This window comes from Leptodactylus fuscus, chromosome 2, assembly GCF_031893055.1.
Source record: "Leptodactylus fuscus isolate aLepFus1 chromosome 2, aLepFus1.hap2, whole genome shotgun sequence".
Classification (NCBI taxonomy): domain Eukaryota; kingdom Metazoa; phylum Chordata; class Amphibia; order Anura; family Leptodactylidae; genus Leptodactylus; species Leptodactylus fuscus.
Window position 1 is genome coordinate 37,086,041 of NC_134266.1, and position 13,438 is coordinate 37,099,478.

Here is a 13,438-nt window from a genome sequence, read left to right on the forward strand (position 1 = left end):
CTAAGGCCCCGTGCATACAACTAATGCAGCGTTCTGTTCTGATGACATGGAACAGGATAAGACCGACTGTATAATCATCCGTGTCATTGGAACGTAAAGGATCTAGAGGTGGAATACACTCAGATGTCGCTCAGCGTGTCATTCCTCTGCAAATTCAGCCCCACATCTGACGCACACTTATGCGGTGTACATAATTGCGCCTTGTACCTGTACACAGTGTTTCTGCCTAAATCCCAGGAAAAATTACTTGGGGACGGGTTGCCGGTGGTCAGTTTAAAAACCCATTCATTTCAATAGAGTTTTTAAAGCAAATCGCTGATGTCCGTATGCAGCATCTCCGCCGTGAAATCGTTTTCTGGTTTTTTTTTTGCACGGACATGAAGTCTGACATGCAAGAGCAGAAACACAAAGTATAATTGTAGTCCGTGTGTGACAAAACCCACAAATCTTGGGTTCAGCTGAATGCCTATGTATGCAGGATTTTATTAATTTAGTGGTCATTCAGGGACATTATACGACATGGAGGGGCCACTTAGGGACATTATACTGCATGGAAGGGCCACTATTGGACGTTATACTATATGGAGGGGCCTCTATGAGACGTTATACTGTATGGAGGGGCCTCTGTGGGACATTATACTGTATGGAGGGACCTCTATGAGACATTATACTGTATGGAGGGGCCACTATGAGACGTTATACTGTATGGAGGGGCCTCTATGGGACATTATACTGTATGGAGGGGCCTCTATGGGACATTATACTGTATGGAGGGGCCTCTGTGGGACATTATACTGTATGGAGGGACCTCTTTGAGACGTTATACTGCATGGAGGGGCCTCTATGGGACATTATACTGTATGGAGAGGCCTCTATGAGACATTGTACTGTATGGAGGGACCTCTATGAGACGTTATACTGCATGGAGGGGCCTCTATGGGACATTATACTGTATGGAGAGGCCTCTGTGGGACATTATGTATGGAGGGGCCTCTGTGGGACATTATACTGTATGGAGGCGCCTCTATGGTACATTATACTGTATGGAGGGGCCACTATGAAACGTTGTACTGTATGGAGGGGCCTCTATGAGACATTATACTGTATGGAGGGGCCTCTGTGGGACATTATACTGTATGGAGGGGCCTCTATGTGACATTATACTGTATGGAGGGGCCTCTGTGGGACATTATACTGCATGGAGGGGCCTCTATGGGACGTTATACTGCATGGAGGGGCCTCTATGGGACATTATACTGTATGGAGAGGCCTCTATAAGACATTGTACTGTATGGAGGGGCCTCTATGGGACATTATACTGTATGGAGGGGCCTCTGTGGGACATTATACTGTATGGAGGGGCCACTATGGTACATTATACTGTATGGAGGGGCCTCTTTGGGACATTATACTGTATGGAGGGGCCTCTATGGGACATTATACTGTATGGAGGGGCCTCTGTGGGACATTATACTGCATGGAGGGTCCTCTATGGGACATTATACTGTATGGAGGGGCCTCTGTGGGACATTATACTGTATGGAGGGGCCTCTGTGGGACATTATACTGTATGGAGGGGCCTCTGTGGGACATTATACTGTATGGAGGGGCCTCTGTGGGACATTATACTGTATGGAGGGGCCTCTGTGGGACATTATACTGCATGGAGGGGCCTCTGTGGGACATTATACTTTATGGAGGGGCCACTTAGGGACATTATACTGTATGGAGGGGCCTCTGTGGGACATTATACTGTATGGAGGGGCCTCTGTGGGACATTATACTGTATGGAGGGGCCTCTGTGGGACATTATACTGTATGGAGGGGCCTCTGTGGGACATTATACTGTATGGAGGGGCCTCTGTGGGACATTATACTGTATGGAGGGGCCTCTATGGGACATTATACTGTATGGAGGGGCCACTATGAAACGTTGTACTGTATGGAGGGGCCTCTATGAGACATTATACTGTATGGAGGGACCTCTGTGGGACATTATACTGTATGGAGGGGCCTCTATGGGACATTATACTGTATGGAGGGGCCTCTATGGGACATTATACTGTATGGAGGGGCCACTATGAAACGTTGTACTGTATGGAGGGGCCTCTATGAGACATTATACTGTATGGAGGGGCCTCTATGGGACATTATACTGTATGGAGGGGCCACTATGAAACGTTGTACTGTATGGAGGGGCCTCTGAGATGTTGTACTGTATGGAGGGGCCTCTGTTGGACATTATACTGTATGGAGGGGCCTCTGTGGGACATTATACTGTATGGAGGGGCCTCTGTGGGACATTATACTGTATGGAGTGGCCTCTGTGGGACATTATACTGTATGGAAAGGCCTCTATGGAATGTTATACTATATGGAGCTGCTATGGCACCGTGGGTGTCCATATTTTACATGTGGAGGCCATTATACTACATGTGGGGCACTGAAGTGTAAGCCTTTATATTATATGTGAGGGAACTGGTGGTGCCATTATACTGAGTGAGGGCACCAATATACTACATTTGGGGGCACTGAGGGGCTTTTACATAATTGTTAACGAAAGCTCTAAAAAAAAGCTTTATTTTATGAACCATTCTAAGTGGTCGCTACTTTGGGGGAACTCAGTTGGAACCTTTACTCACCAGCGGGTACTTCACATGAAAAGGCTGAGACACACTGATCTACTTCATGCTAAACACCTATATTTACATATAGGATTTTATGGATTTAAAATATTTGCTTTGCTAAATAAACTTTTACCTGTACAGATGAGAGGTCAAGGCAAGACAAATATCAGCGCAACACTTCTTGGGACACGGCTGATTTGTTGCAGAAATTGCTGCGATTGCCCCTTTTATGTAAGCGGGGCCCTCAGAAACCCATGTGCTTGCTGTCAAAGCTACCCCATTTACACATATGGAACTGAAAATTCTTTAGCAAATCTGCCTCTTGTCAATACATCCGAACAGCTATGAATAGCCAGGATTTATGGTGGGATGTGTCCTGTAACCTTCACAGCAGCTGTCAGAGGTTGTCAAAGACAAATAAAGCTGAGTTTCTGTCTAAAATGTCACCTTAACAAGTTAATTGTTCATTAATGGCCAAAATTTTTCCCCAAATGACATTCTTGACTGTGTATTTACCGTATATACTCGAGTATAAGCCGACCCCCCTAATTTTACCACAAAAAACTGGGAAAACTTATTGACTCGAGTATAAGCCGAGGGGGGGAAATGCAGCAGATACTGGAAAATTTCAAAAATTAAAATGGTCGGAGTTTTTGGGTGCAGTAGTTGCTGGGGAAGGGGAGGGGGTGTTTTGGTTGTCTGTCTGCCCCTTCCCTGAGCTTGAGGACTGAGTCCCCCCCCACACTTGGAATTCAGTCTGGCTGAATATAGGGTATCTGCAGTGCTTCTATTAACCCCTTCCCGACGGAACAGGAGCACTGCAGATCCCCTATATTCAGTAGACCGGGCACTGTCAGACACAGGGATACCTAATGTGTATGTGTTTCACAGTCATTTTCTACTTTTATATGTATTCTAGGAAAAGGAATGTTTTAGAACTTTTATGTTTTTAAAATCTTTTTTTTTTTCTTTTGCACTATTTTACGGGAGATTCTATACATTAATATTGTGGCTGTTCATAGTCCCTCCCTCCTTTTTTTGCTGACTCGAGTATAAGCCGAGGGGGGCTTTTTCAGCTCAAAAACTGGGCTGAAAAATTCGGCTTATACTCGAGTATATACAGTAATATTTCCAGTTGATAGCTTTGAGCTCTTATGCTCAACCTCATGCGTACAACCCTTTTATGGCTCTAGTTTATACATAAACTTCCTGTATCTCTATATATCTGATTCCATACAAATACAATACACAAGAAACATACAATGTAAATGTTGCTTTCAATGTGATACGCGCATATCACATTGAAAGCAATAGGGGAAAAAGCCTCCCATTCATTTCAATGGGGAGTGCGCTTATGCCGGCTCCCATAGAAATGAATGGGATCTGTTTTGTACGCTGTCATTCTGAACGTGTTTTACGTTCAGAATCAGCTGAGCGTAGACTCAGTGTGAATGCACCCTTACCTTTAAATGTGGTCTCCGCTGCACCGTTCCTTAAAAATACCGATTTTTTCCAGTATGCAAATGAGTTCTCCCGAGTTCGCTGCCAGAGAAGTGTCTCCAAGCGCCTCCTTCTTCGTCCGCCGCATCATCTTCAATGTCTTCTTCCGACGCAGGCTCGTAACTTCGAGCAGAGCAGGCGCACAGGCCACGGTAAAATGGCCACTAACAATACTGTGCAAGCGGCCATTTTCCCGTGACCTGTGCGCCTGCATAGTCTGCTCTGCCCGAGGCCTAGAAGTTACGAGCCTGCGCCAGAAGAAGACATTGAAGATGACGCTGCAGATGAAGAAGGAGACGGCTCTTGGAGACACTTCTCCGGCGGCCGTGGGGACGCCCCCATCGCTGTTTAAGCGCTGGGGCCCGTCCCCATCGCTGCGAGAGAACTCATTTGCATACCGGTAAAAAACGGTATTTCTAAGGAACGGCGCAGCGGGGACCACCTCTAAAGGCTATTCCGACGTCTTATCCACAAAAAAAAAAAAAAAAAAAGGTTTTAATGGTAGATTCCCTTTAATAAAGACAAAAAATGCCCATTTGTGATTTTTGCTCGTCCAGCTTGTTGTGGTCCCCAAATGTGAAGTAATTGGAGTAACAGACCATAACCCTATATTCACACTACGGTGATAATCAGCTGTGTTATGGCTGTTTTATCACATGACTTGCTTTAAATAAACTGAATGCGAAAGGGTATTCACATAAAAATAGGACATATCCTATTTTGCATCCAAGGATTTTTGTACACTTAGGTACAAAACGCTTTAACCCCTTAAGGACCAGGCCATTTTTTGGTTTCGCATTTTCGTTTTTCCCTCCTCACATTTCAAGAGCCATAACTTTTTCATTTTTCAGTTCACAGAGTCACATGATAGCTTATTGTTTGCGGGACAAATTGTACTTTGTAATGGCACCATTCAATATGCTGTGCAATGTACTGGGAAGCTGGAAAAAAATTCAGAATGAGGCGCAATTGGAGAAAAAATGCATTTGCGCCATTTTCTTATGGGTTTAATTTTTACAGCATTCACTGTTTGGTACAAATGACATGTTACCTGTGTTCTACGTGTCAGTACAAACGCGGTGATACCAAATTTATATAGTATTTGAAATTTTTTGATACTTTTTAAAAAATGATAAACTTTGCAAAATAGAAAAAAAAAATTGTCATCATGTTCTAACACCTGTAACTTTTTCATATTTCCATGTATGGAGCTGGTTGTGGTGTCTTTTTATGCGGGACAAGATGACGTTTCTATTGATACCATTTGGGGAAAGATCTGATGGTTTGATCACTTTTTATTCAATTTTTTATAGGAGGCAAAGTGTTGAAAAAAACGCTTTTTGGCTGTTTTTATTTTTTTTGCCGCTACGCCGTTCGCAGTACGGGATAAATGTTTTAATATTCTAATAGTTCAGGCATTTTGGAGCGCGTGGATACCTAATATGTTTAATGTTCTTTAATTACTTTTATAGCTGATCTAGGGAAAGGGGGTGATTTGAACTTTTATATTTTTTTTATTTTTTTAATACTTTTAAAAACTTTTTTTTTTCTTCTCTTACATTTATGATCAGACCCCTTAGGTACCTTGAAACCTAGGGAGTCTGATCGCTCATACTATTCACTGCAATACTACAGTATTGCAGTGAATAGGAAAATCGCAGCACTTCTATTAGACGATGCCTCTGGCATCGTCTAATAGATCTAGAGCAGAGACAAGCCTGGAAGCCTTCAATAGGCTTCCGGCTGTCATAGCAACCGATCACCGCCCTCTTGTGACGTTCAGGAGGGCGGCGATCGGCGAAACATGGCGGCGCCCATGCCGCCGGCGCCGTTTACACACTGCGGTCACGTTTGACCGCAGTGTGTAAAGGGTTAACAGCAGCGATTGGCTCGGGCACCGACCGCTGCTGTTAGTGGCAGGTCCTGGCTGTATGATACAGCCGGCATCTGCCGTGTATGGAGCGAGCTCAGCGTGTGAGCTCGCTCCATACATCCCCATGCGACCCATGACGTACAGTTACGTCAAGGGTCGCTAAGGGGTTAAAAATGTACATAAAGATGTTTTCTATCACGGCCATACTAATATAGGGTAAGCTACATCAGCACCAGCACTGTAGGTCCACAATTAAAAAATATAGATCAGGACATTTGCCAATCTTCAGAAAACCAACATTCATTTACTGCATTCTAAAAAATACCCAAAAAGATAAGAGAAGCTGTATGCAACAAAACCCCACTAACGGTAGTTTCTACTAGCCTTGAATTGTGGCCCTTACTCAAGACATGACATTGTGGATCTAGACAAGTTTAACATACAGATACAGTCCTATGAAAAAGTTTGGGCACCCCTATTAATCTTAATCATTTTTAGTTCTAAATATTTTGGTGTTTGCAGCAGCCATTTCAGTTTGATCTATCTAATAACTGATGGACACAGTAATATTTCAGGATTGAAATGAGGTTTATTGTACTAACAGAAAATGTGCAATATGCATTAAACCGAAATTTGACCAGTGCAAAAGTATGGGCACCTCAACAGAAAAGTGACATTAATATTTAGTAGATCCTCCTTTTGCAAAGATAACAGCCTCTAGTTGCTTCCTGTAGCTTTTAATCTGTTCCTGGATGAAGGGATTTTGGACCATTCCTCTTTACAAAACAATTCGCGTTCAGTTCAGTTTGATGGTGGCCGAGCATGGACAGCCCGCTTCAAATCATCCCACAGATGTTCAATGATATTCAGGTCTGGGGACTGGGATGGCCATTCCAGAACATTGTAATTGTTCCTCTGCATGAATGCCTGAGTCGATTTGGAGCGGTGTTTTGGATCATTGTCTTGCTGAAATATCCATCCCCGGCGTAACTTCAACTTCGTCACTGATTCTTGAACATTATTCTCAAGAATCTGCTGATACTGAGTGGAATCCATGTGACCCTCAACTTTAACAAGATTCCCGATGCCGGCATTGGACACAGAGCCCCAAAGCATGATGGAACCTCCACCAAATTTTACAGTGGGTAGCAAGTGTTTTTCTTGGAATGCTGTTTTTTTTGGACGCCATGCATAACGCCTTTTTGTATGACCAAATAACTCAATCTTTGTTTCATCAGTCTACAGGACCTTCTTCCAAAATGAAGCTGGCTTGTCCAAATGTGCTTTTTCATACCTCAGGCAACTCTATTTGTGGCGTGCTTGCAGAAACGGCTTCTTTCTCATCACTCTCCCATACAGCTTCTCCTTGTGCAAAGTGTGCTGTATTGTTTACCGATGCACAGTGACACCATCTGCAGCAAGATGATGCTGCAGCTCTTTGGAGGTGGTCTGTGGATTGTCCTTGACTGTTCTCACCATTCTTCTTCTCTGCCTTTCTGATATTTTCCTTGGCCTGCCACTTCTGGGCTTAACAAGAACTGTCCCTGTGGTCTTCCATTTCCTTACTATGTTCCTCACAGTGGAAACTGACAGGTTAAATCTCTGAGACAACGTTTTGTATCCTTCCCCTGAACAACTATGTTGAACAATCTTTGTTTTCAGATCATTTGAGAGCGGGTTGTCCATGCTCGGCGACCATCAAACTTAACTGAACTTGAATTGTTTTGTAGAAAGAAATGGTCCAAAATCCCTTCATCCAGGATCCAGGAACTGATTAAAAGCTACAGGAAGCGACTAGAGACTGTTATCTTTGTAAAAGGAGGATCTACTAAATAGTAATGTCACTTTTCTGTTGAGGTGCCCATACTTTTGCACCAGTCAAATTTCGGTTTAATGCATATTGCACATTTTCTGTTAGTACAATAAACCTCATTTCAATCCTGAAATATTACTGTGTCCATCAGTTATTAGATATATCAAACTGAAATGGCTGTTGCAAACACCAAAATATTTAGAACTAAAAATGATTAAGATCAATAGGGGTGCCCAAACTTTTTCATAGGACTGTATTATTTCTGGATCTTCTCAGCAGAAGTGCTGTTGTATATGTATGGGGGAGGGGGGTTGGAAGGAATAGCTGATGAACAAACAACAATGGAAACATTTCCCTGCAACCTAAAGAAAACAAATCCTGCCCATATAATGTTAGCCATAGACAAGACAAAGATTCCTGAACACACCTCAGGATTTCACGATTCCAGATATCTTCACCTGCAACACACTAGATGTCCCATTCTAAGGCCTGGTTCACATCTGCGTTGGGTATTCCGTTCGGGGAGGCCACATGGGGATTCCCTGAATGAAATACTGAATTCATTGACAAGCAGTGAGCTTATGAAAGCACACGGACCCCATAGACTATAATGGGGTCCATGTGGTTTCCTCGCGGTGTCCGCATGTAACATGCGGAGAGCAAAGTACTTAATGAACTAATTCCTGTCCACATGACTTGTGCGGAGACCGCGCAGAAAACACACAGACCCCATTATAGTCTATGGGGTCCATGTGCTTTCATTGCTCACTGCTTGTCAATGCATTCAGTATTCCGCCCGGGGGGGGGGGGGGGGTATATATAATAAATGTCCTACTTAGGGTCAGTATAGGTGAAACAAGGCAGAGGCATAACCAATAAAAGGAAGGGGACAGATTTACCTGGGGTAGTTGTCATGCATCCCTAACCACAAAATCATAGACATGAAAGTATTTTGAGACAAGAAGAGTTTGGGGGTGCAAACTCAAGAGAACCATTACCACACTGAAAACAGCAAAATGAAGTGAATTGCCAAAAGAGAAATCTAAATCCCACCAATATTTGGTGTGACCTTTGAAGGAGGGGTCCTGGGAGTGATGATCCGGCCCCCACAGAGCCCTGATCTCAACATCATCCAGTCTGTCTGGGATGACATGACGAGACAGAAGGATTGGATCAAGCCTACATCCACAGAAGATCTGTGCTTAGTTCTCCAACTTAAAAAGATGAGGTCGGCCTGTAATTTACATCATCGATAGACCTCAACTATGAGAGACGAAATGAGAAAACAAATCCAGAAAATCACATTGTCTGATTTGGAAAGAATTTATTTGTAAATTATGGTGGAAAATAAGTATTTGGTCAAAAACAAAAGTTCATCTCAATAGTTTGTTCTATATCCTTTGTTGGCAATGACAGAGGTGAAACGTTTTCTGTAAGTCTTCACAAGGTTGGCACACACTGTTGCTGGTATGTTGGCCCATTCCTCCATGCAGATCTCCTCAAGAGCAGTGATGTTTTGGGGCGGGAAGGGGTTAAGGAATGTGCCCTATGTCCCTTAGTACAGTATATGGATCAGGTCCTACTCCTGTCTGTATTTGTGGCACAGAATCGCCCATACAAGTTTATGTGATTGTAATGAGGATTTTTGATTACAGATGACATAAGGATTTAAAGGGGTTTTCCAGAAATCTAATTTCTTGAGTGGAAGGTTTGTGAAGATGAAACATAAAAAAAAAATCATACTCACCCGTCCCCTGTCCAGCACACACTGGGGCTTGTTCCACTGGAAGTCCTCACCACACATGACCGCTGAGACCAATAAGTTGCTGGATGATTGGCTTCAGAAAAGGAACCGATGATGTATGTGAGTGACGTCACTGTTCCTTTCCAATGCTGGGACAGGTGTTTATGATTTTCTTTTTTGTTTCACCTTCCCCAGCCCAAGTATTGAGATTCCTGGACAGACCCTTTAATGCTGAAACATACATTCAGTGGCCAAAAGTCACGGGAAGGCATGTCCCAGTGCCGATTGTGTTGGATATGGCGCTCAAACAGTCTGATGTGACGCGTCCTATTGCGCTAGTATTGCCAGGATATCTGAGCAGCCTGATGCAGACAGGTGTCTCTTGAACATGGTAGCACGACGCGAATTAAGTGACTGAACGTAGGATGACAATCGGTGCAAGACGCATGGGGCATAGCATTTGGGTTTTCGAGGTCAACAGTTTCTCGGCTGGACCTGCAATATTGCAGAGATAATGTTGGCAGCCGCGTAAACCAGCGCACCGGTCAACCACTCGAGTTTGATGAACGGGCATCACGTCACCTCCATAGTTGTACGGGGCTCTCGACGGTCTACTGTGGGTCAAATCGCTGCCAATTTGAATGTGGGGTGCCAGGACCCCATTTCTACCAGGACTGTACGCTGAGAACTGCACCGCATAGACTTCAACAGTTGATTCCTGACCCGTGTCCCTTTGTGGACACAGCAACACAGAGCTGGAAGATTGGTATGGGCCCACGGCTATCGTCATTGGATCATGGAACAGTGGCAGCATGTGGCATGGTCTGATGAATCACGGTTCCAGTTGTACAGAGCCAATGGGTATGTGAGAGTGTGGTGTATGCCCCATGAAGTCATGGATCCTGCATGCCAACAGGGACGTGTCCAGGCGGGAGGTTACCTTATCATGGTCTAGGCCGTGTTCACATGGTCACAGTTGGGCCACCTTGTCCGGGTGCAGGGATCAATGACTGGTACTCAATACATGCAACTTATGGCAGACCATCTGCACCCCTTTCTGGTGTTGGAGTTCCCTGATGGGAATGCTGTGTATCAACAGGACAATGCATCATGTCATCACTTGGTGGCACGGGACAGCCTTAATGAACACACCAGTAACCTCGCGACCCTCGACTGTCCCGCTCACTCGACCTTAACCGCATAGAGCATCTATGGGATGCTGTGGATACCAGTGTCCACTCCATGGACCCAGCGACAAATACACAGGACCAATTGTGGGCTGTAGTGCAGACTGCGTGGATCAATATCCCTCCAGAACTCTTCCAACACTTTGTGGAGTCCATACCTCGTTGTCTTGCTGCAGTTATCAGGGCTCACGGATGGCCGACCCGCTATTAACGGCACATCCGATTCCTTCCCATGACTTTTGGCCACTGAGTGTATTTTTTCTTACAAAATACAGATCTGTTTTTGTGAACAGCAGAAGTCACTACGGTCATGTGCATGTAGCCTTAATGTGAACTGCAGACACCACTCTGAACTTTCAGCTTTTCTTATGTGTACTTTATTACTATTAGGTTGTGTTTTATATTATCACAAACATAATTTATTAATTGGATGTAACTAGACTTTGTAATTGCTTGTAAAACTCTCTGTACGATGGGTGACATGTACACATACGAGTGCCAACTTTCTTTTACTGGAACTGTTTGGAGTGCTGCCATGTTTTTTTCCTTTGTTTACTCTTACAGTCCCGACCATATTCTCCAAGTCATGACCGTATCAAGGACCAAACGGTGCAGTTTTATTTTTTTAGTTTGTACATTGTCTAATTTTATCTTTGCATCAATGCAAATAATTTGGTTTGGACTTGATGGACTAATTTATTTATTCGTATATGAAAGAAAAAGGCCATATTCTCTAATGTTAGGTAAAGCAATGGTTCACTGCAGGATGGAGACGGACTCACGTGGTATATGGTGGAGGTATATAGTGGCTGCACAACTGCAAATTACTGCTAAACACCCACTCACTTACCTGCAATCCATGAGAGGGTGCATGCCCAATATTCCAAATAATCCTTTAATAGTCTCAACCACTGGGAAATTCAGTGTCTTATAGCAGCATGGATAGTACAAGATACAAATACAAAAGCTCCAAATACAAGGTGCCAGTCACATGAAAATATGAGGTGCACTATGCTGGTTTACATCCTATAAGGGACACCCATACTATTAGATCAGGCAGACTTTCCTGCACGCACTTGTGTGTATGGGAAGAATATGCAAATATGACTTCCATGATGTAATTAGGAAGCCAGTGCCTCAAGAATGCACACCAATAGAGGGCGCTCGCTGAGAATGTGCAAGTCTATCTTCCATGATGTAATTAGGAAGTCAGAGTCTCAATCAAGCAAACCAATAGAGGGCGCTCCCTTTAACATCATGCCGACCTTCTCAGAGGCCTTCCACACACCTAAATGGTGGTTCTCTCCCTATGGAGTGATGATATCCCCTCAATCTTGTCGAAGCCTCTCACCTCTGCCAGGTCAGTCCTCTCTGCGCCAAGCTGATGAGATGCAAATACATCGAAACAGCTGTCCTTGGCTGAGAGACTGTATCTGGTAAAATCCCAACATCATTGCAAACAAAGGCCTCTGAGAAGGTCGGCATGATGTTAAAGGCAGCGCCCTCTATAGGTTTGCTTGACTGAGACTCTGTCTTTTTAATTACATCATGGAAGATAGACTTGCACATTCTCAGTGAGCGCCCTCTATTGGTGTGCATTCTTGAGGCACTGGCTTCCTAATTACATCATGGAAGTCATATAATAAATATATTTCAAAGAAAAAAGGAGGAAAGTTATTTTACTTAAAGGGGCTTACCCCCACCATGGCATATTCATTATATCTCCTATAAAAGTCTCCTGGGTATCAAAGGGCTGGAACCCCCACTGATCCTGAAACAAAAGTGCCTGATCCCTGTTACACATGCAGCATGGTCAAATCCATCTCACGTGTAGAATATAATGTAGGGGCCCACGTTTTGACTTCTGGGGTGTATTTTAAATGACTAGGTGTAACCATTTAGCTGATCCTGTGGAATATGCTGAATGAAATAACATACATTAAAAAGTAGCAGTTAATATCTGCATGTGGAACAGGATCCACTGTCAGATGACAGACTGATATGAGCCAAAATAATTTTGTTAGAGAAAAAGGGGAACGGGGGGGCGTGGCTAGCCGTGTATGGGAGCGGACGCATCTCCTGGAGCTCTCCGTGTCCTCGCTCTACATCTTACATCTACCGGCGCCATCCTGCTGCACAAACTTCTGGGCTGCCCTGAGGCTTTCCCCCGAGCCTCCGTCTGCTAAATTTGGGCGCCATCTGCCAGCTCCTGCGTGGTCCCGGGCGGTTTTGGATCCTGCGGCCTACTACACTGCTTGCGTCCGGCCGCCATCTTGGCCTCACGGCCTACCCGGCTCCTCCAAATCTACGCGGTGGCCTGACTGCAGCGGCTTACCTGTCTGTCTGTTCGGTCCCTCTTCATCCCGGTGGAGATCCTCTGGTGCCTCCTGGTGTTCTCCGTCTGCCGGTCTCCCCGTCTGCAGCGCTGCCTCCTCTTCATAACGCTGCGGCCGCCATCTTGGATTTGCGGCCCACCTCCCGGCTGGCTTCTCTGTAGGTGGTTGCCTCCTGTGGACCCTGCCTGCTGCTCTTCAGTGACCTGGCTCGGCGAGGTCCTCTGGTGTCCCTCCTCTGGTCTTCCTGATCCTCCTGCAACATCTGTGGAGACGTACAGCCTGCTCCTTCTGGAAGGCTTCACTGTATTGGGCCTTTGATCTACCTGCTGCCTGGCATCCCTGCATTGCCTGAAGTGGA